The sequence below is a fragment of the Pantherophis guttatus genome, chromosome 8 (assembly GCF_059756535.1).
Source record: "Pantherophis guttatus breed Tessera chromosome 8, ASM5975653v1, whole genome shotgun sequence".
Classification (NCBI taxonomy): domain Eukaryota; kingdom Metazoa; phylum Chordata; class Lepidosauria; order Squamata; family Colubridae; genus Pantherophis; species Pantherophis guttatus.
In genome coordinates this window covers 62,167,812-62,192,467 of record NC_142070.1, presented here as the reverse complement: position 1 = coordinate 62,192,467, position 24,656 = coordinate 62,167,812, and the positions used below count along the sequence as shown (strand labels likewise).

At 38.4% G+C, this 24,656-nt stretch overlaps 1 long non-coding RNA gene across 1 annotated transcript in view; it reads left to right on the top strand.

Annotated features, from left to right (window-relative positions):
- The window catches only part of LOC117674691 (uncharacterized), a 43,343-nt gene extending 21,881 nt beyond the window's left edge, over positions 1–21,462 (top strand). The window contains exon 2 of the long non-coding RNA XR_004593948.3: positions 21,295–21,462. This is a non-coding gene — a long non-coding RNA (uncharacterized LOC117674691). The remainder of the gene's footprint in view (positions 1–21,294) is intronic.
- Positions 21,463–24,656: the final 3,194 nt, after the last annotated feature.

Sequence of the window (24,656 nt, the reverse complement as noted above, 5' to 3'; positions counted from 1 at the left end):
AAAGCTTTATAAAGTGCTACTAATACTCCCTGTGATTTTGATTATATGCCTCTGTTTATACAACCAAAGCTTGTATTAGCTTTTTTGCTGCTGCTGCTGCATACTGCTGACTCATATTTAAGTGATTGTCCATTAAGATGCCAAGGTCCCTCTCACAGTTACTGTTTTTGAGCCAGATTTAGCCTAATCTGTACTTGTATCTTTGGTTTTTTCTGCTCAAGGGTACAACTTTGCTTTTCTCCACATTAAATTTCATTTTGTTGGATAGGGCCAATGGTGAATTGCTACTCAGGCGAACCAGTAGTAAAAAAAAGTTTTTAAAAAATACCAAACTGGTATTTCCAACAATCAACTGTGCCACACAATTTATATTCACTAGAAAGCAGGATTTCCTGCTTTAGAAAAGCTGATATTGTGATCCTGAACAATTCTGCCATAAAATTGAATATAAGTACACTAACACAAGCCATACCTTGTGAATGGGTGATGAAAAACCTTTGCTTAGGCCTACCTTTAAGTTTAACTAAAGTGATTTATAAAGAGTGCACTTAAAACATAATGTTGGTTGCTTTGCAAAGTTCATCCTTGAGGTGAACTTATCGTCCCTCCCACATATTTTTCAATACATCTGACCTGTAAGTGAGGAATTGGATGGGATTTTCATCAACAATGACACTGATACTGACCGTCTAGATCAGGGGTGTCCAACTCGATTTCATTGAGAGCCATATCAGGGTTGTTTTTGACCTGGGGGGGTTGGCCAGAAGGGGTGTGGCCAGCTTGACGTCACTCATGTCAGGGTGGTCCAAGTGCTCTGCCAGCAAAAATGGACTCCTGAGTTCCATTTTCAGCTGCTACAGTTTCCTGCAACCCTCTGCCAGTGAAAACGGAGCTCCAGAGGGCTGCCTGGGGTCCTCCCAAGCTCTGTGTTCACTGGCAGAGGCACAGCGGGCCAGTCCTTTGCTGTTTCCAGGACAGCCCCACGGGCCAGATCTAAGCACCCTGTGGGCCAGATCTGACTCCCAGGCCTTGAGTTTGACACCCCTGGTCTAGACCTTGCTCTCATTAGTTGATTAAAATATCAAGGGAGGTGACTAGAGGCTGGGTTGGAGCAGTGGAAAATGCATCTTCAATATATGCATTCACTCTTCTCAAGAAGCTATCACACAATCTAAGAATTCTGGACAAAGATTAACCAGTCTACAATTTTTCCTTTCTTGGTAAGAGAGTTGCAATACAGGTAATCCTCGACTTACACACTTCATTTAGTGACCATTCAAGTTACAATGGCACTGAATAAAGTGATTTATGACTGTTTTTCACACATAAAACCATTGCAGCATCCCCATGGTCATGTGATCAAATTTATGATGCTTGCAATGTCCTGACGTCATGTGATCATCTTTTGTGACCGTCTGACAAGCAAAGTCAATGGGGAAGCCAGATTCACTTAACAACCATTTTACTAACTTAATAACTGCAGTGTTTCACTTAACAACAGTGGCAAAAAAGGTTATAAAATGGGGCAAATTCACTTAACAACTGTCTTGCTTAGTAACAGAAATTTTGGGCTCAATTGTGGTCATAATTCAAAGACTACCTGTAATATAATGTCTTGGAAGAAATTACTATCAACCTTTTTCGACTTAGATTTTCGAACCTTTTTAATTGAGTTCAGGCCTCGGCATGGCATTGAGGTTGCATGGTTGAATGCCATCTGATAAAACAAATAGGGAAGTACGAAACCTTTTGGCATTAATTGATATCTCAGTAGCCTTTGATGTCATCAGGATTCTTCCCAGAGTCCAAATGCTTCATACCATATTAATTATCTATTAATTGATAATTGGATGATAACCAAGTTATCATCTTTATCACAGGTCCCTTTTAAAGGTAACAAGAACAAAATCTATTTTATGTCTTCTCATGAAATAACATATAAAAATGAAGAATGTGAAAGCTTTAATGGTCTGTTTTATAAATATCCATAAAGATTGTTTTCCAAGGCAGAGCAAATTAGTATTTAGGTCATATCCTTAATAAAAAATATGCTGGGATGCTGCATAATTAGAAACAAGAGGAGGTAGTGGATTCCAACAGCCATTCTTTATCAACCTTTCTCAACTGGTTACTTAGCACTTATCTCAGTGAAATAATGTGCTAAGAATGAAAATAGGCTGATTTAACAGAGACTGCTTTCACAGGAAAGTTTTTAAGAATAAAGGAAGGAGGAAGCTATTTAAGGTACCAATAAAACATAAACAAATAGCTATACAGACCATCACCATCTAGGTCAGATAGTTATTTGGATATGGCATGTACAGTCTACAGTTTCCAGGCAACAAGCAATCCCCAGATCTTTTTCTCATTATTCTTTTCTTTTACAATTATCTCATAGCACTTTTTCATCAAGATTTCTCTAGTATCACCCATAACTTGTGGAGTAGATATCTAAATGTTTGGAATTACTAAGACTGTGGCACTACTAAAAATAAAATGCTTTAGTCATGGTATTTTTAATATTTGGCTGTCATTTCTCAATGCAAAGAACTTTCAAGAAAATGGTAAGAATGTAATTGTTTCTTTCAGAACTCTAGCTGCTTCTCAAAATTATATTTCAAATCAGTTGGCTATAAGTTGTAGTAGTTCTGCAGGTATTAAATTGTAATGAGGATGAGAGTTTTAGCTGCCTGAGATATACTCAGATTGAGGTAAATATAGCAAATAAGGAATAATGTAGATAAAAGAAATAATGTGAATAAAAGAAAGGAATCATACAGAGTCAGATATATGGGCTTTGGGGGACCCTCTCTATTCACATTATTATAAGGGAAGACGTGCTTAGATACATGAACTCTGAGAGAACCTCTCTATTCACATTATTTTAAGAGAGGAAAGTGCTTGGTGGAAATTACATTAACAAACAGTTAAACCTCATTAAGTGGTAATATATCTTCTGAGACCTAGATGTCACGGAAAGGACTGCCATAGGGAAAAACATCTGAGTGACCTCACTGTGAATGACACAAAGACCTATATGTTACAAAGAGTTACTTAATCCAATAAATTTACCCAAGGACAGTAGTAACTCTCCTATTAGCAACTCCGAGCACTTAAGAAAAGTTGTGTGGCTAAGATAATTTTATAAACTAAGATTAATGCTTTAAGTAATTAGATGAATTTATTATCCAATGTATGTAACCATATAGGGAAAATTGGATGTATGATCTCATGATTAACCATATATGGAAAATGTATGATCTCACTGAATCCTTTGTCTTAGAAATGTATAAAACCGCTGTATCAGAATTCTCTCTTTGTTCAAAGCTTCATGTACAAAAACTGGCTCTGAACCTTGCGCAATAAATCTGTCTCTGGCTGACCTAGGAATGTTGCTTTGGTCTCATCATTCCACAACATTTATGGCACCCCAGATGGGACTAAGGAACAAAGAACTTTTGTTCTTCCAGAAAGCTTGCCCCAGCGGGAACTGATGCCTCCCCAAGGAAAATCCACTGGCCGGCCATTAGGACTCCTTTGAAGTCCACGGAATCTTTTGGTGAGGAAGCTGCCGTAAACCCACTGGCGAAACAGGCTAGTCAAGGATCCTTAAAGGTTAGCCAGACACAGAGACTTTAACATAAAAAAAAGAGAGAAAGAAAGAGAGAAAGAAAGAAAGAAAAAGAAAAAGAAATAGGAAGAAAACAGGTAAGTATAAGTCAGGGAGTTCAAGTCTCTCTGTTAAGAAATACCCACCAATTTAGTGGTGGAAGAGGGGGCCTGATCAACTCCCTAGGAGACAAGGTGTCGTCCTAAAGTCTCTGGAATTAAGTATTTAAGTATTGGAATTAAAGAACTAAGTATTGTGTGTGATCTTATGTGTGGTAAGAGAAAAGAACTAATTGCAGTGTTATAAATTGCCATTCTTAAAAAGCCAGAGAACTCTGAAAGAACTAAGAATAAAGAAGAAATTGTTTACTGTTCTTCCCACCTGGGGTTTAGCAGGCAGTAAAAAGGTAAAGCCTGTCTAAATGGGAAGACTCAGATAATTTGACTTGATCAATTTGGTGTGATTTCTGTTAAAAAAATTGCTGGATGTGCATCTATAATGATAGTGTGTAAAATTGAATGGGATTGAATTGATTATGATATGTTTGGCTGGCCAGCAAATTAAGTAAACTTGTGCTTGAAGCTGTGGGAAATGTTTGATGATATGTGTGCATGTGTATGTATGTAATCATTTCCAAACCTGCAGGGAAGATGAAATCCTCTAACAATAGTGGCTTGTGAAAAAGCTCACTGAAATAATTGTAATGATTGGTTTGCATTAAATGAAATTTTTGTATGTGAGATTGGTTTATACAAGAAGTCTGATTGCAGTACAAATGTGAATGTGTGTGTGTGAGGTGTCCCCAAGCTCATAAGGAGTGAAAGTGTTGCTTTGTTGGAAGAATGCTGAGTGAAGGGGGAGTGAGGCTTGGCTGCTTGCAATAAAACATTTTTTTCTCTCCCTCCCCCCCTTTTCCTTTGGAGGAGAGAAGCAGGAAAAGGGTGGGTTGCTGGGCTTTTCAGCATCTCTCTCTCTCTCTCTCTCTCTGCTGAATAAGCCTGAGAAAGGAGGGGGACATGGGTGATCGGCATGAAAGCTTTTCTGCTCTGAATACAATTTTGATTTTATTTTTTTTCTGGAAATTTTTGAGGTTTAAAACGCTTAATTAAACCTATATAAAAGAAATGATATTGAAAGTTTTTTTTTTGAATCTGACTGGCATTTTACTAAAGGCAGAGAATTGATGCTAAAGTTTGATATAAATATATTTCAGATTTGTTTGTTTGATTGTTTGTTTGTTTGTTAGCAGCATAAGTTGTTGTTCCTTTCGAAGAAGGAGCTAATTTGTTTATAAAAGAGATATTCACTAAAACACAGAAATAGCAAACTGAATAATTATAGGGAACGAACAACTACAAAGGGCTAGGAAAAACAGAGAGTGGACTATAAAACAATTACTTATTTGCCAGATCCAAGACAGAAGAACCTAATCACAAACAAAAACAGGATTTAAACACCATAAAACAATCACACACATGAATCAAAGAATTCACACTGTTGTGGATTTAATAAGACCAACACAACTTTTCAGGGTTAGCCAGAGACATTGTATATTGCGCAATAGGTTCAAAGCTCTGTACATGAAGCGTTGAACAAAGAAAGAACTCTAATACAATGGTTTTTATACATTTCTAAGACAAAGGATTCAGTGAGATCATACATTTTCCATATATGGTTAATCATGAGATCATACATCCGATTTTCCTTATATGGTTACATACACTGGATAATAAGTTCATCTAATTACTTAAAGCATTAATCTTAGTTTACAAAATTATCTTAGCCACACAACTTTTCTTAAGGGCTCGGAGTTGCTAATGGGAGAGTGACTACTGTCCTTGGGTAAATTTATTGGATTAAGTAACTCTTTGTAACATATAGGTCTTTGTGTCATTCACAGTGAGGTCACTCAGATGTTTTTCCCTATGGCAGTCCTTTCCGTGACATCTAGGTCTCAGAAGATATATTACCACTTAATGGGGTTTAACTGTTTGTTAATGTAATTTCCACCAAGCACTTTCCTCTCTTATAATAATGTGAATAGAGAGGATCTCTCAGAGTTCATGTATCCAAGCACGTCTTCCCTTATAATAATGTGAATAGAGAGGGTCCCCCAGAGCCCATATATCTGACTCTGTATGATTCCTATTTTATTCACATTATTTCTTTTATCTACATTATTCTTTATTTGCTATATTTACCTCATTTCCCCCCTGCAAGTTTTTCCATGCATAAACTTCCATCACTTCCTACACAACACTCTATGTCCCTTAATACACAAAGCCAACATATAATATCCCCCAACATATGACTAATCTAGGCAAGAGATAGGTATTTCTTGATCTTCACCCTATTAATCCTTGGAGGTACTCCCTCCATTCTTTTCCCAGACCCCATTTCGACATATGTGTCTGTTTCAGAAACTTTTTTTTCCCCAAGAAAGCGCTCTGTCAAAACTAATTCCTTCGCAGTCTGTATCTCTTTCAGTGCTCGGATAGATAGCTGTTTCAGCACAGGGATTGCACAAGGAATAAAAGCTAGGCCTGCCACAGCCATATCAACAAGAATAACATTTGTTTAATCCAGCCGGATCCAGGCAACCAAGAAAACCACCTGTCAGTTGTTTGTAACCTCTGACTTATCTTGGATGCCCTATCCTGCCATTCCTTGGCAACTTCCCTGACCACACCTGATCCACCCATATAGAAACAACAGTCTTCACATACCTCCTCTCTCTGCGGTCAGGAGGTCTAAGGCATGTTGATTTTGTAGGACCACTGCTGCCAATGAATCTATCTGGTCTTGGACTTCCACCAGGGTTCCAGCAATTTGGTTCAGGCTTTCTTGGAGTTCCTCTGATAATTGCTGAAATTGTATTACTGAGTGTGTCACTCTACCTACACCTGTTGCACTGCAGTTCCTATCCCCATGATTACTAATAGTGGGACTAGGATTGGTACCCATTTCTGAACATGCCCCATGAGAGGAACAGGGATGGTATGTTCTCCACTGACAACATCTATTTTAGGAAAAAGGTGTACTAGTGTGCATGTTCCGGTCCAATTTGTTGGCAAACATGAATACACATCCTCCCCTCAGAAGAAGAAAACTCCTTTTTCCCTTACACATACCCCTATGTTCATGGAGAAAGCATGGGTCCGATGGTTCTTTTCATTAATCCAGACCCTCAAAGTCCCCGCCACAAACATTCCAGCAAGCGGCTGTAATGGGACTTCTAGTGAAGGGTCCTTTTGCTTATCTCTGAGGATTGGACCTTCAAAAAGATATCGGGAGGTAGTATCCCAGGGGGAAAGAAGACACATAAACCTGTGTTGGACCTAATGGAGAGCCAGATAGTGAAGCGAGGGGGCTGGAACAGACTAGTGCACCTTTCCTTGGATACCTTCCAGGACCTCTTCCATCCTCCCCATCTTGTGATGATGGCAGTTGGTGGTGATGAGAAAGTGAGTGATGTGCAGAAGGAAAAAGATCTTTGGTTAGTTTTACATCCCTAAGGTTCATTCTAGGACCAAGGTAAAATTCTGATGGACATTGTTCTTTTGTCAGGGATCCTATAGGCCTACCAGGTTTCTGATGTCTCTTTACACACAGGGAAGGTGACCCTATGATTTAACAAGGTTTCGACCCAATTCCAGTATCCCTGATATGCAATCTCCTCTTTTCAATTGTTGTAGGGGCCTGTTCTCCTTTTCTATTCCCCCCTGTACTGGGATTGTTAAACTCTTAACCTTAGGTCTAGGAGTTGGTTTAGGAATAAGGTACCCACTCCACCTTCTGATGCCACGTTGTTGGCAGGAGTGGACTTGACCAAAGTGTCCCCATTCAGTGTCCTGATGCTGCTAGGTCCCCTGGGATTCTTGACATCTTCAAATCCTTCCGCAGAGACAAGGGGGATTTCTTGGACACTGATGCAACATTGGGAACTACTGTTCAAGATAGTATCACTCACTAGACCTTTCGGCTAATAGTACCCAAAGCCATAAATAAATCATAGTGACCTAATTCCCACACCCACAAGGCGTTAAGAGCGCAAGACCCGTAGTTTACAAATTCATCATGTCAGGAAGAGGGTTAGGGATATGTGTAACTTGGGGGTAGGGCAATATCAATTGTATTAAAACAATACCAACAGAAGGGCTAAAGTAGCTGTTGCCCAGAGTCCCCACACCCAATTTTCCTCAACCATGAGTGTTTTTAATAATTGCTTACTGGATACTATCACTGTTAATGGATTTTACATTACAAACTACAGTCATGGAATGTTGTCTTCCTCCGTTCCAAGCTTCGGCCGTGTGCTGGGAACCAGCTTCCGGGGTGATTCAGCAAGGCTGACGATCACCACCGTGCATTGAGAGTCCGTTGCCGGTAGGACTCAGCAGGGTGTATTCTTCTTGAACTTCCGCACCAATGGCCTGTCAGTTTTTATTACCTGGTATGTGACCGGATCACTCTGGTCTGCAGGCTTCAGTCTCATCCAGTGGATCCAGGATCTTCCTTCTAAGGTCTTAAAAGCACAATTACAAAACCAATACATCTGGGAGAGCGCACAATGGAATCTGATCAGTTGTAGTCCTCTTCAGTTGGGAAACAGCATAGGCAACCACTCAATCCTAAGAAAGAAAAAAATACAAAAATAATCCAGATGATGAAGAGCGCTATTTCCACTGGTTACTGCCCACCAGTCCATTGGGTTCTTTGGATCATCAACTTCAATGGATCTCCTTGGTGAGATTCCACCTTCCACTCCTTTGGGGCTGGCACGGGCCCTTTCACTTGGGGTTTTACTTCCTTCCAGCTCCGGATCAACATCCAATCATCGTGGTGGAATTTGTGGACTGGAAACTTCAAAGGTGGTGTTTGGGCTAATAGTCCTTGTTTCCTAAAAACTTTAAAATATATGGACAGTTTATTGTTGTTTCAATACTGTTGAAACTGTTCAATATTGTTTCAATACTTTGTCTCTGGTTTCTAGGAAATTAATGCATATGCTTCCTGTAGTGAAAACTACTCCAAACAACAGTTCATATGATGATAATCTTTCTAGGTTGGGTATAATAAAACTCTTGACATCACTGTTGCTGTAGCATTACTGCAGAGAAAAGCTTCAACCCACCCTGTGAGGTGGTCCACTATGACCAATAAATATTTTACTCTCCCCACTTTTGGTAATTCTGTAAAATCCACAGGAATACATTGAAATGGTCTTAAAGCTGGTGGTCTCCCACCCATCTGTTGTTTCCTGACAGCTTGTTCATTCACCTTTTTACAAATCAAACATTTGTTTATAATTGATGTTACTAAAGGATATATCCCAATACAACCATAGCTTTTTAAAAGTTCATCTACAATAGCTTGAATTCCCCAATGACTCCACCCATATTTTGCCAAATGAATGCACTATCCCAAATGCATACTTCCTTCTAAGATGCATAGAGCCCCCCCCCTTTTTTTTGATTTTTTTAAAATTTATTTATGTGCCGCCCTTCTCTGGAGACTCAGGGTTACAATGCGTTGACTCAGCCTTCCATCCTTTCTAAGGTAGGTAAATTGAGGACCCAGTTTGTGGGGGCAATAAGCTGACTTTGTACAATATACAACAGTATGAAGGCTATTGCTTAACGCATTGTAACCCTGAGTCTCCAGAGAAGGGCGGCACATAAATAAATTTTAAAAAAATCAAAAAAAGGGGGGGGCTCTATGCATCTTAGAAGGAAGTATGCATTTGGGATAGTGCATTCATTTGGCAAAATATGGGTGGAGTCATTGGGGAATTCAAGCTATTGTAGATGAACTTTTAAAAAGCTATGGTTGTATTGGGATATATCCTTTAGTAACATCAATTATAAACAAATGTTTGATTTGTAAAAAGGTGAATGAACAAGCTGTCAGGAAACAACAGATGGGTGGGAGACCACCAGCTTTAAGACCATTTCAATGTATTCCTGTGGATTGTACAGAAGTACCAAAAATGGGGAGAGTAAAATATTTATTGGTCATAGTGGACCACCTCACAGAGTGGGTTGAAGCTTTTCTCTGCAGTAATGCTACAGCAACAGTGATGTCAAGAGTTTTATTATACCCAACCTAGAAAGATTATCATCATATGAACTGTTGTTTGGAGTAGTTTTCACTACAGGAAGCATATGCATTAATTTCCTAGAAACCAGAGACAAAGTATTGAAACAATATTGAACAGTTTCAACAGTATTGAAACAACAATAAACTGTCCATATATTTTAAAGTTTTTAGGAAACAAGGACTATTAGCCCAAACACCACCTTTGAAGTTTCCAGTCCACAAATTCCACCACGATGATTGGATGTTGATCCGGAGCTGGAAGGAAGTAAAACCCCAAGTGAAAGGGCCCGTGCCAGCCCCAAAGGAGTGGAAGGTGGAATCTCACCAAGGAGATCCATTGAAGTTGATGATCCAAAGAACCCAATGGACTGGTGGGCAGTAACCAGTGGAAATAGCGCTCTTTTTTTTTATTGCAAAAGTTTTTCAATTACATTTTCACCCCTTTTTTCCCCCCCCACCTCCCCCCCCAAATTTCCCAACCTCCCTAACCCTCCCTAACCCTCCCCTCCCCCCAGACTTCCCTATAATATACTCCTAACTGGTAAAAAAAAAAACACACACAGAAAAAAAACCCTTAGTATGACACTTATGTGTAGACTTGAACCCCTCCCTCCCCTGTATAATTTTTCTTTTTACCTCATTTCATTAAAATATTTCTAATACATTATTTTCAAATAAAAACTATTTGATACTTTCTAGTTTGATATTTGTTCTGAACATATTCTATCCACCTTTTCCATTCCCATTCATAAGTCTCTTGTGAACAATCTTTTAAGTATGCTGAAATCTTCGCCATCTCTGCAAAACTGGCCATCTTCAAAGTCCATTCTTTGATAGTGGGCAAAGCTTCATTTTTCCAGTATTTACCTATCAACAATCTTGCTGCTGTTATCATATACAATATCAATTTTGTTTCACCCGATGTAAAACCCTTAACTATACCCAATAAAAACAATTGTGGAGAGAATTGAATTTTTTTCTTCAAAACATTCTGCATGACCCACCAAATTTTTATCCAAAAAGCCTTAACTTTCCTACAGGTCCACCAAACATGATAATACGTAGCATCCAAACATTCGCATCTCCAACATTTTGGCTGAACATTAGGGTACATACATGACAACTTTTTGGGATCTAAATGCCATCTATAAAACATTTTATAAAAATTTTCCCTCAGATTCTGCGACTGTGTAAATTTAACATTCTGAACCCAAATTTTTTCCCATGTTTCCAACATCACTGGTTCTTCAAAATTTTGTGCCCACTTAATCATACAATCTTTAACTAATTCAGTTTCTGAGTCCCTTTCTAGCAAAACATTATAAAGCCTTTTGATATGCATTGGACCTTTCTCTTTTATATGTCTAACCAATTCTTCCTCCCCAATTCTTCCTAATACCAGTTTTTTGGTCCTGTTTCCATCTCAATTGTAATTGATTATATTGTAACCAAGTTAGATTAATCCCTTCGTCCAACAGTGTCTGCAATGTCTTCAACTGCCATCTGCCCGCATCTGTAAAAAGAACCTCTTTGTATAAAAACCCCCCGAGTGACATTATATTTGTATTCCACAAAGTATGACCAAGATCCAGCCATAGCGGTATTTTATAATCCCATTTGAGTCGGTGCTTCTTCCAAACTTTCATCAACGAGTCTCTAAGTATATGACTTTTAAATACTTTATCAACTTTGTCATCATAAAATAAGTAAGCATGCCATCCAAATTCAAGATCAAAACTTTCTACATTCAATATTCCAGTCTTTGTCCTTCCAAACCAATCACTTGTTAAAGTTAAAGCTGCTGCATCGTAATATAACTGTAGGTTTGGAAGTTTAAGACCTCCTCTTTCTGGAACATCTTGCATAATTTTCAATTTCACTCTCGGCTTTTTCTCGTTCCAGACAAACTTATTGAGTCCAGTTTGCCAGACTTTCAATTGTTTATCACTTTTAAGCACCGGAATCATTTGAAACAAAAAAAGAAATCTTGGCAAAATGTTCATCTTAACTGCTGCTATTCTTCCAAGTAGAGACAGCTGCAGTTTTTTCCAAGTCTCCATGTCTTTCTGCACCTCTCGCCACAACACCTCATAGTTATTTTGAAACAATTTCATGTTTGATTCTGCAACCTGAACTCCTAAATATTTTACCTTAGGTACAGTCTCAAAACCTGCCCTCCTTTCAAGCTCATGTTTACGATCTTGTGTCATGTTTTTAGCTATCATTTTAGTCTTTTTTGGATTCAGTCTAAAACCTGAAACTTTACCATAGTCTTGTATAATGTCCTTCATCAAGATTATTGATTCCATTGGTTGTGATAGGGTAACAACCAGATCATCTGCAAATGCCTTTATTCTATAATCCTCTTGCCTAATCATTATACCTTTCAAGATATTAGAGTCCCGTATTGTATTTAGCAAGACTTCTAATGTTAGAATAAATAAAAGTGGGGACAACGGACATCCCTGTCTTGTTCCTTTTTCAATTTTAAACTCTGTTGTCAAACTTCCATTAATAATGATCTGTGCCTTTTGCTCTTGGTAAATTGCTGAAATCGCCTGTATAAATTGATTCCCAAAATCCATCTTTTTTAAAGTCTTTAGTAGAAAATTCCAATCCACTCTATCAAAGGCCTTCTCTGCATCCAGAAAGACCAGCACTGCAGGAATCTGTTTATTCTTCTCAAGATATTCCAATAGATCTATTACTTGCCTTACATTATCCTTCATGTGTCTGCCCTCAATAAATCCCGCTTGATCATCATGAATCACCTTTTGGATTACTGGCATCAACCTGTTGGCTAATACTTTCGCATAGATTTTATAATCTGTATTCAAAAGAGATATTGGTCTATAATTCTCTGGTTTTTTAGGACCGACTTGTTCTTTTGGCATCAAAGATATATAAGCAGTTGTCCATGATGGGGGTATTTTACCCCCTTGTTGAATATTGCAAAATAAATCTCTGAGTTGTCCCACCATTTCAGCTTGCAAAGTTTTATAATACACTGCGGTCAAACCATCCGTGCCAGGAGCTTTGGCTATTTTTAACTGTTTAATTGCTACTATTATCTCCTCCTCTGTTATAGGATAATTCATTCTTTCCTTTTGTTGATCAGTAATTTTTGTAACTCTTTTATCGTTTAAATATTTTTCTATAAGTCCATTCTGCACCTCCTCTTTGGCATATAGTTTGGTATAATAGTCCACAAAAGCTTCTTTAATTAATTTTTGTTGAAAGATTTCTTTCCCTCCAATATCAATACTATCAATAGTCCGTATACTTTGTTTTTTCCTCAATGTGTAAGCCAACCATCTGCCCGGTTTATTAGTGTTACAAAATGTGTTATGCTTCGCATATTGTAAGTTTGTTGCAACTTGTTCCGCCATAAGCATTTGAAATTGGTCTTTCAAAAGTTTTATAGCACTGCGTATTCTTTCATCTGTTGGATTTTTAATGAGTAACTGTTCTTTATTCTTTATTTCTATTTCCAGTTCAGATCTTTTCTTTTGTCAAAACAGTCTATGTTTAGAGTTCATGTAGATAAGTACCCCTCTCATATAAGCTTTACTTGCGTCCCACACAATTTCAATTGGGGTACCTTTATTCAAATTTATTTCAAAAAATTCTTTCAAATGCTTTTTAAGTTGTATTTTTTTCATATCTAAACAAATTCTCATTTAATCTCCAAGAACGTCTCTCAACCTTATCCATCTCAATTTCTATCCATACTGGGCTATGGTCAGTCAAAGTTCTTGGAAAAATCTTTGTTCTTTTTGTCTTAACAAGTAAGTCATCTGTCAACAAAATGAAGTCAATCCTAGAGAAGGATCTGTGTCTGTCAGAAAAAAAAGTGTAGTCCAATTCTTTTGGATTATGTATTCTCCAAACATCTTTTAGTTCCATATCTTCTTTCATGTCAAAAAAGGTCTGTGGTAATCTGATCCTAGACTTTGCCAAACTCTTTTTATCTAATTTAGAATCAATTACTCCATTCCAGTCTCCCATAATTAAAATAGATCTGTAATCCCATTGCAGTATTTTAGTATGTAACATTTTATAGAAATGATCCTGTTGTTGATTGGGAGCATAAATTCCAATCAGAAGAATTTGGCCATTTGCTATAAGCAATTCAATTGCTACAAACCTACCATCTTCATCTGCTTCTATAACTTTAGCTGTTAACTTTTTATTTACATAAATAACCACACCATTCTTTTTTTGCGAAGTTGAAGATATAAAATGTGTTCCTAGTTTGGAGTTTATCAAATATTTTTGATCTTGAGTTGTGATATGCTTCTTGTAAACAAATTATATCATTATTAAATTGTTTCAAATATGTAAATAATTTCTTCCTTTTCTGTGCTGAATTCAACCCATTAACATTCCAAGATAAACACTTAAACGTCATCTCCATCTTTCTGGAGCAAAGAGCAGAATAATCGAAGGTCATCCGAAAGCTTCGATCTCGCTCCCCCCATGGCTCCAGTCTCTTGTGCAGTACTCTTAACTGCCTCCTTGTCTTGTCTTTCCTGTTGTTGTTGTTGCTTTTGTTTAAGTAACTTAGATTGAGCTCGAGTTATACGTTGATCCTTAACTTCAATCATCCGAACCGGGTCCAAGATTGGAGAAGATTCCAGCAAAGCTCATCCAGAAAACCTCCTTCTGCGCCTTGCATTTCCTCTAATTCCTGCTTAGACTGTTCTTGCAGTTCTCGTTGAGGTTGCTTCTCTTCACTCTCCTTAATCTCCAAAACTGTAGATGTACGTGGAGATGGTGTTCTTTCCTTAAGAATAGTAGTGTAAAAGTGCTGTGCCTTCTCCACGGTATTCAAACGATATCTTTCTCCCTTATATCTGAAAATTATACCAACTGGGGCGTCCCACCGGAATGGTATCTGTAAATTTTGCAATTCCTTAACAAGAAAGCCAAATTGTTTTCTAGCTTTCAGCATTTTAGGAGGTAATTCTTTATAAATTCCAATTCGTGAGCCCCCCACTTGCACAGAAGTGTAAAAGGATTTTTGCAGGATATCGTTTCTTATTTCTCTATCTGTAAAATATATGACCACATCTCTAGGCAATTGTCTTTGTCTGGCCACCCAGGAATTCACTCTGTAAATTTTGTCTATTTTGTGAAAAACCACATCAGGATTAACTTGTAGAATCTTGGCCAGGGCCTCAGAACAAACTTGTCTCAAATCCTGTCTTTCCTCCTCTCGAATTCCTCGAAGCCGTATGGCAAACTCCATTGCCCTGAATTGTACCATGACAATCTCATTTTCAACTCTTTGCATTTTATTGTCAACATCAGCAATTTTATAATCATTGTCTTTCATCTTAACATTAACTTCTGATTTAAGTTCTTCAACTTTAAAATCAACTTTCCCAATAAATTCTGCCAGGCCAGATGCCACTTCTGATATTTTTTTGGTCACCTTGTTTTGGTTCTGTTTCACCATATCTTTAACTTCATTAATTTCCTGCATAAATTCCTGATGTGATTTTTGAAGTTTATCATCTATCTCCTGTTGAGATTTTTGAAATTTATCATCCAAAGTTTTAGAAATAAATTCTTTTAAATCTCCCACATCAAAATCTTTTTTCTGAGTCTGTATCTGTTGTGCTGGGGGAGGCTGTGCTTTATGTGTGGGAGATCCACCTCCTGTTGCCTTCGCTTCCTGCTTCTTTGAGGCCATCCTGCCACGTAGGCTGGTTTTACTAAAAAGGGAAGTTCTTCTTCCTCTCCCACCTCCACAAAGACCTCTGAAAAAGTCCCCCAGATTTAATCAAATAAGAACCAAAGTAAAGCAAAGTCCAGTATTAAAAAGGGAGAAATTTCTCTGTTATTCTCTTGTTACAAGCGAAGCAACTTTGTAGCAACTTAATAACTTTGTAACAAAGCAAGATAACTTCACCAATCCACACTTACTGGCTCGTTAACTCTAATGCTGGGCGCCATATTTTTTCAAGTCACTTTCACTCATTTGCATTTTTCTTAAATTGAAAAGTCAACAAAGCGCTAATACTTGCAGTTCCAAGTTTCAGGATTCAAGTGTATATCTGCTGCTTGTTAAAATTAGTTCCTTTCGCTTTAAATGTTTACTGCAGCCGGCTTGTTCTGCAGAAGCAGAATCGTCCCACGCCGCCCGGAGTGTCAGCAGGTTGGAAGGGAGCCGCGCCTGTTTCCTCCCCAGAAACGATTCCCTGGGGGGTTACAGGGGCTCAACCTGTGCCCTGCTATCTCTCCTCCAACAATCTTCAGGATTTTGAAGTTTTCGAGCCGCTTCTCGATCGCGAAGCGGCTCTACAGGCGGCGGGGCTGGCGGAGCTTCAAAAGGCACCGCCGCCGCCGAAGGCTAGCAAACCGGAAGTCCGAAATAGCGCTCTTCATCATCTGGACTATTTTTGTATTTTTTTCTTTCTTAGGATTGAGTGGTTGCCTATGCTGTTTCCCAACTGAAGAGGACTACAACTGATCAGATTCCATTGTGCGCTCTCCCAGATGTATTGGTTTTGTAATTGTGCTTTTAAGACCTTAGAAGGAAGATCCTGGATCCACTGGATGAGACTGAAGCCTGCAGACCAGAGTGATCCGGTCACATACCAGGTAATAAAAACTGACAGGCCATTGGTGCGGAAGTTCAAGAAGAATACACCCTGCTGAGTCCTACCGGCAACGGACTCTCAATGCACGGTGGTGATCGTCAGCCTTGCTGAATCACCCCGGAAGCTGGTTCCCAGCACACGGCCGAAGCTTGGAACGGAGGAAGACAACATTCCATGACTGTAGTTTGTAATGTAAAATCCATTAACAGTGATAGTATCCAGTAAGCAATTATTAAAAACACTCATGGTTGAGGAAAATTGGGTGTGGGGACTCTGGGCAACAGCTACTTTAGCCCTTCTGTTGGTATTGTTTTAATACAATTGATATTGCCCTACCCCCAAGTTACACATATCCCTAACCCTCTTCCTGACATGATGAATTTGTAAACTACGGGTCTTGCGCTCTTAACGCCTTGTGGGTGTGGGAATTAGGTCACTATGATTTATTTATGGCTTTGGGTACTATTAGCCGAAAGGTCTAGTGAGTGATACTATCTTGAACAGTAGTTCCCAATGTTGCATCAGTGTCCAAGAAATCCCCCTTGTCTCTGCGGAAGGATTTGAAGATGTCAAGAATCCCAGGGGACCTAGCAGCATCAGGACACTGAATGGGGACACTTTGGTCAAGTCCACTCCTGCCAACAACGTGGCATCAGAAGGTGGAGTGGGTACCTTATTCCTAAACCAACTCCTAGACCTAAGGTTAAGAGTTTAACAATCCCAGTACAGGGGGGAATAGAAAAGGAGAACAGGCCCCTACAACAATTGAAAAGAGGAGATTGCATATCAGGGATACTGGAATTGGGTCGAAACCTTGTTAAATCATAGGGTCACCTTCCCTGTGTGTAAAGAGACATCAGAAACCTGGTAGGCCTATAGGATCCCTGACAAAAGAACAATGTCCATCAGAATTTTACCTTGGTCCTAGAATGAACCTTAGGGATGTAAAACTAACCAAAGATCTTTTTCCTTCTGCACATCACTCACTTTCTCATCACCACCAACTGCCATCATCACAAGATGGGGAGGATGGAAGAGGTCCTGGAAGGTATCCAAGGAAAGGTGCACTAGTCTGTTCCAGCCCCCTCGCTTCACTATCTGACTCTCCATTAGGTCCAACACAGGTTTATGTGTCTTCTTTCCCCCTGGGATACTACCTCCCGATATCTTTTTGAAGGTCCAATCCTCAGAGATAAGCAAAAGGACCCTTCACTAGAAGTCCCATTACAGCCGCTTGCTGGAATGTTTGTGGCGGGGACTTTGAGGGTCTGGATTAATGAAAAGAACCATCGGACCCATGCTTTCTCCATGAACATAGGGGTATGTGTAAGGGAAAAAGGAGTTTTCTTCTTCTGAGGGAAGGATGTGTATTCATGTTTGCCAACAAATTGGACCGGAACATGCACACTAGTACACCTTTTTCCTAAAATAGATGTTGTCAGTGGAGAACATACCATCCCTGTTCCTCTCATGGGGCATGTTCAGAAATGGGTACCAATCCTAGTCCCACTATTAGTAATCATGGGGATAGGAACTGCAGTGCAACAGGTGTAGGTAGAGTGACACACTCAGTAATACAATTTCAGCAATTATCAGAGGAACTCCAAGAAAGCCTGAACCAAATTGCTGGAACCCTGGTGGAAGTCCAAGACCAGATAGATTCATTGGCAGCAGTGGTCCTACAAAATCAACGTGCCTTAGACCTCCTGGCCGCAGAGAGAGGAGGTATGTGAAGACTGTTGTTTCTATATGGGTGGATCAGGTGTGGTCAGGGAAGTTGCCAAGGAATGGCAGGATAGGGCATCCAAGATAAGTCAGAGGTTACAAACAACTGACAGGTGGTTTTCTTGGTTGCCTGGATCCGGCTGGATTAAACAAATGTTATTCTTGTTGATATGGCTGTGGCAGGCCTAGCTTTTATTCCTTGTGCAATCCCTGTGCTGAAACAGCTATCTATCCGAGCACTGAAAGAGATACAGACTGCGAAGGAATTAGTTTTGACAGAGCGCTTTCTTGGGGAAAAAAAAGTTTCTGAAACAGACACATATGTCGAAATGGGGTCTGGGAAAAGAATGGAGGGAGTACCTCCAAGGATTAATAGGGTGAAGATCAAGAAATACCTATCTCTTGCCTAGATTAGTCATATGTTGGGGGATATTATATGTTGGCTTTGTGTATTAAGGGACATAGAGTGTTGTGTAGGAAGTGATGGAAGTTTATGCATGGAAAAACTTGCAGGGGGGAAATGAGGTAAATATAGCAAATAAAGAATAATGTAGATAAAAGAAATAATGTGAATAAAATAGGAATCATACAGAGTCAGATATATGGGCTCTGGGGGACCCTCTCTATTCACATTATTATAAGGGAAGACGTGCTTGGATACATGAACTCTGAGAGATCCTCTCTATTCACATTATTATAAGAGAGGAAAGTGCTTGGTGGAAATTACATTAACAAACAGTTAAACCTCATTAAGTGGTAATATATCTTCTGAGACCTAGATGTCATGGAAAGGACTGCCATAGGGAAAAACATCTGAGTGACCTCACTGTGAATGACACAAAGACCTATATGTTACAAAGAGTTACTTAATCCAATAAATTTACCCAAGGACAGTAGTAACTCTCCTATTAGCAACTCCGAGCACTTAAGAAAAGTTGTGTGGCTAAGATAATTTTATAAACTAAGATTAATGCTTTAAGTAATTAGATGAATTTATTATCCAATGTATGTAACCATATAGGGAAAATCGGATGTATGATCTCATGATTAACCATATATGGAAAATGTATGATCTCACTGAATCCTTTGTCTTAGAAATGTATAAAACCGCTGTATCAGAATTCTCTCTTTGTTCAAAGCTTCATGTACAAAAACTGGCTCTGAACCTTGCGCAATAAAGCTGTCTCTGATGACCTAGGAATGTTGCTTTGGTCTCATCATTCCACAACAAGATGAATGAATGTAGTTATGCTTTTTGGTAGTTGAATATTGTCTATAAAAGAAAAATATTCTGCAAAGCTCATTCTTTCTGGATACTCTTTGAGGCCCCACTTTCCAGAAAAGAGTTAGGATTACTTTTTAAATAAAGAATTAAGTCCAGTAAAAATTAGTTTGCCTTTGATTTCAGACCTTCCCCCCCCCCCACAAGTATTTCAATGTGCTATACAAAATCCAGTACACTGTAGAGTTATTATCTGATACAATAGCTAATCCTGTAATGGACTTTTGCATTCTTTAGAAAGCAACACAGCCAATGATTTCCTGGGGCATAATTTTTTTGGCCACTTGCTGTGTAAAATCGGCATGCATTCATCTTCCAATAATGCAAAAGAAGAAATATTTTGCATGGGTGTTATATTCATTTCCCCAAATCCTTATGTATGTATCATTCTTAGAATTTTGCATCATAATAATATCAGTGATGTTGGCTAATGAAAATACATTTTTTCGTGGCTAGTGTTATTGTCTCATAATGGCAAATGCAAAATATTATGTGGTATTGATAAGTTCAGGAAACTATTTATTCTGTTCTCAATTGTTATTGTAATTCAGAAATGACATGAATGACAATACTGAGAGAAAGCTTAATCCAAATATAAGAAGAGTATCATCCAGGAATAGTGGAATCACTCACTCTATTTTTTTTTCTGATGTACTTGGCCAGCCAAAGTTTTTGGCTTGTTAGAAGGATTTTGGCAGCAGACATCCTCACAGTTTTTTAAAAAAGAAATCAGTGACAATTTAAGAGTGGCATGTTTAACAACAAAGAAAGTTGTTGATAGTGTCTCTTTATGTTTAGTTTGATTCATTCCATTTCTGCATCAGTTTAGGAGGGAGAGGAAGACAAAAAATGTTTTACATCAAAGCACTTATGTCCATTTCCCATCCATCCTTGCCTGGGTGAAGCAATAAAAATGAAGTGGGGCTTTTTTTGGAGATTAGCTTCAACTAGTTGCTCTTTCTGAAGCTTCATCAAAGTGAAAGGGCATCTCAACAAGCTGCACACCTGTACATACACACAGCCTCATAAACAAATGGATATATACCAGTAGTGGGTTTCAATTTTTTTTACTACCGGTTCTGTGGGTGTGGCTTGGTGGGCATGGCATGGTTTGGTGGGCATGGCATGGTGGGCGTGGCAGGGGGAGGATACTGTAAAATCTCCATTCCCACCCCACTCCAGGGGAAGGATACTGTAAAATCTCCATTTCCTCCCAATCAGCTGGGACTCGGGAAACAGAGAATAGATGGGGGTGGGGCCAGTCAGAATTTTTACTACCGGTTCTCCAAACTACTCAAAATTTCCGCTACCGGTTCTCCAGAACTGGTCAGAACCTGCTGAAACCCACCTCTGATATATACACTTAAACACATCATACAGTGATATTTACTCATCCAATTAGGTCTGGTAGAAGAAGCTTTTAGAGGTTCCATCCACTAGAGATGCTGTCTGTTGAGGAGTATGGCCCTTCTGGCTGTTGTGTTCTTGAATAACTGTGCTCTCCTGGTGATTGTACTGTATGGTTTTTAATTGTTTAAACATTGTGTATTGTTTTTATAGTTGTTTTATTTTTTGCTTGGTTGGTACTGTTTATATTTTAATTGTAAGTAATCCAGAGTCATGAATGTGAGATGAGTGGCTATATAAATTGAACAAATAAATAAATATAAAAACACACAATTATTTTCATGGTAGATGGTATTTTTGCATATTGTTTTCATTAATATGTTGCATTTTAGAACTGAGATCTATACTGAACAAACATGAATTTCAAATGAATTATTGTTGATATGTTGTTTTGAAAGTGTGATACTTCTGGATGTATTTCTCTTCCATTTCTATTCTTCATTTATTACACACACACACACACACACACACACACACACACGGGGAGGGAGGGAGGGAGAGAGAGAGAATTTTCCAGTGCAGCAAGTTTTTTCTTCCATATTTTATGTTACTTTGTTTTACAGGACAAGGTGAGATTCTTGCAAAGAGCCAGCTTTAGCTTCTATCAAACAGTGCAGCAGAGCCTTGTGCCCACTCACCACCTTCTCCCAAATTCCCCAGCACTTTTCAATGCTTAACATCAATTTATGTATTTCAAAATGTGGATGCTTAATAAAATATTTGGAAAATCATATTTATTCATATCCAGATCAGCCAACCTCATTTAGCACAGATGGCATTTTACTATACCTGCTATCTGCCTTCTGTTAATTGTCTTGACAATCATAAAGAAAAAGAGGGTATCCATGAGGACTGCTAATGCCAAGATGGCATTTGTAAAAGTTTTCATTAAAATTAAATTATTAAAATATATTCAGATAAACATGCCTGATTAGAGCAAAAGAGCTGAGTTGCTCCAAGTCATGAAAGTCTTCTCATATGAACCTATTCCATAATGCAGTGGAGACCTTTAAGGATTCACAGGACTCTTTAAGTTTAGGGCCTGGATACACAATGCATGGCCAACCAAGTATTGCTAAACTATTATTTTCCCGCCTCTCTTACAATTGACTGTACTGACTGGGTCTGTTGGGAGATATGTCGCCCTTGTGCAGTTCTTAATAAGATTCAGCTACCAGGAGTATAGCTATTCCATGAACAATATAAAACCAGAATAAAAGTCCTGCTGGAGCAGATCAAAGCTCTGTTTAATGCAGTATGCTGTTTCCCACAATGGTGAAGCAAAACCGACCAGCAGAATGGAAGAAACTAATATTTAGAGACTTACTTTCCTGGAATTTAAGGAGTATAATAAAAGTGGGAGAAGCCTTTTCTCTGTTCATGATTTCTTTCTTCATCCATTCTGGGATGCTTCCACTTAGTCACCTCACCAGTTTTCTTAAATTATTTACTGTAATTTCTTAAAAAATGTAAGTGTGAGCTGTTTTAGATACATGTAGATGGACAACCTGTTAATGTCATGGACCACATTTTATAATTTTTTGATTCAGTAAGAGGTACTGTGATTCTGGTAATGTTACATAGTTGGAAACTACTCAATTAATTTTGGCAGCTGTAGTACATAAATTTGGCAATGTAGTTGGGAGGGAGGTTTGTTGGATTTGAAAAAAGGCTTGCAGGGATACAAACATTTTAGAATCTGGGTATATAAAAGACTTATCTCAATATCCAATATTTACTATAGAAAATATAGAAAACTCTCCAAAACTAAGGCTAGATTTGGAGGCTTTTGTATAGAGATTGTATTTCTATGGTTGATTCATTAAGAACAATAAACCAACACAAAGTATTTAAAAAAGAAAGAAAATTGGGAATAGATATGAATACATCAATATAAAGACTAAACTGTTAAACCAGACGGTTCTCAGGTTTGAAAGATGGCTGCATTGCCATTTCCAGCCTCCAGAGGGCCTCAGGGGGGAGGGTGGAAGGCCATTTTCATTCTCCCCAGGCTCCAAGAAAGCCTCTGGAGCCTGGGGAGGGTGAAAAACGGGCCTACTGGGGCCACCATGCCAAAAGCGGGGGGAGCGCAGGGGGGGTCGTGTGTGCATGCATGGGGGGCGGGGTGCATTGAATTATGGGTGTGGGCACACATGCGCGCAACCCACTCCCCGTGCTCCCCCTGCTTTTGGCACACAATGGCAAAAAGGTTAGCCATCTCTGGCCTATAACATTATTAGCTTTTTTAAAAAAATAGTATTTATTGAAATTTCAACATTTAAAATACCGTACAAAAGTACAACACAGAGGAAAAAAGAAAAAAACCATAGAAAAACATAACAAAAATTTTCCACTAATAACAGCTTTTCTATATCGGTATCTCTATCATAACAAACATATTTACAAAAGTTCTAATTCTATATATCTCTATCTTAAATTACATCCTTATTTATATTATAATTAGCTCTATTCTTAATTCAATTTCTTATCCTATATTTTTTCAACAATTTTACCTTCTACATAATATATTTAACAGATTATCCCTTATTTTTTTTGTCTCCTCTCAAGCCAGGAATACCATCTGTTCCAAATTTGATAGTACTCGATTTCCTCCCTCTCTTTCATTTCCATGGACAGTCTGTCCATTTCTGCACAATGATAAATTTTTTAATTAAAATTTGGTCTGGAGGAATAACTGGTTGTTTCCAATTCTATGCTAGGACAATTCTACTTGCAGTTAATATGTGTATTGCTATATATTGAAGTTTTTTTCTCCATTTTCCCTTCAAGAATGCCCAAGAGAAAGAGTTCTGGCTTCATCTCTATTTTCTGTTCTGTTATCCTCTCCAGCCACTTTCTTATCTTACACCAGTATTTTCTAATTTTAGGGCAGGTCCACCACATGTGGTAGAACGTTCCTTGTTTATGACCACACCTCTGACATTCCGGGAACCTGTTCAAGAACATCTTGGCCAATCTCGCTGGTGGCAGGTGCCATCGATAAAACATTTTGTAAAGGTTCTCCTTATAAGCAGTTGACATCATAAACTTATAGTTTCTCTCCCACAATTTATCCTATTGATCTAAATGAATATGATGACCAAAATTTCTCGCCCAATAATCATTTTCTCTTTCACATTTTCTTCTTCCATTTTGAATTTTAATAAAAAATTATACATTTTTGTAATCATTTTTTCCCCTGTTCCTAATAATATCTTGTCAAGTTCCAATTGTTCTGTATATATACCATATTGTTCCCGGTCTTTTTTGTATTTTGTTCTAATTTGCAGGTATGGCCACCAATCAATTTTTATCCCCTGATTTCTTAAATCCTGCTCTGATTTTAAGTTTCCAAATTCGTCTAAAAGTTCCGGGTATCTTACTAGGCTCAAGGTTGATTCAGCCTTCCATCCTTCTGAGGTGGGTAAAATGAGGACTCAAATTTTTGTGCGCAATATGCTGACTCTGTAAACTGCTTAGAGAGGGCTGTAAAGCACTGTAAAGCAGTATATAAGTCTAAGTATTATTGCTATCTTTCCCAAATTATTAGTGAAAGAGAAAGAATAACAACCTTACAATGTAATCAGTTCCCCCCTGTGGTGTTAATATTCACTATTAGCTTCCACCCTGCTGAACATATTGTTGCTGAAGTTCAGAAAAAGCATATATTTGACTTACACATATAAATGTATAAACAAATATATTACAACTGCTATAACCTAAAAGAATTCCCCATCTGTGAATGCAAAGGTGAAAAGTGTATGCCAAGCCATTTCATTTATGTATTTATTGTGAATGCTGCCTTCAGGCATTCAAGCTTGAGCCCTGAGTCCAGTGAGTACGCCCTAGCTTAAAATCTTCAGTGCAATGCTAATCAGAACCTTTTAATACTCAAATAAACAGAAATCTCATTTCCCAGAAGTGT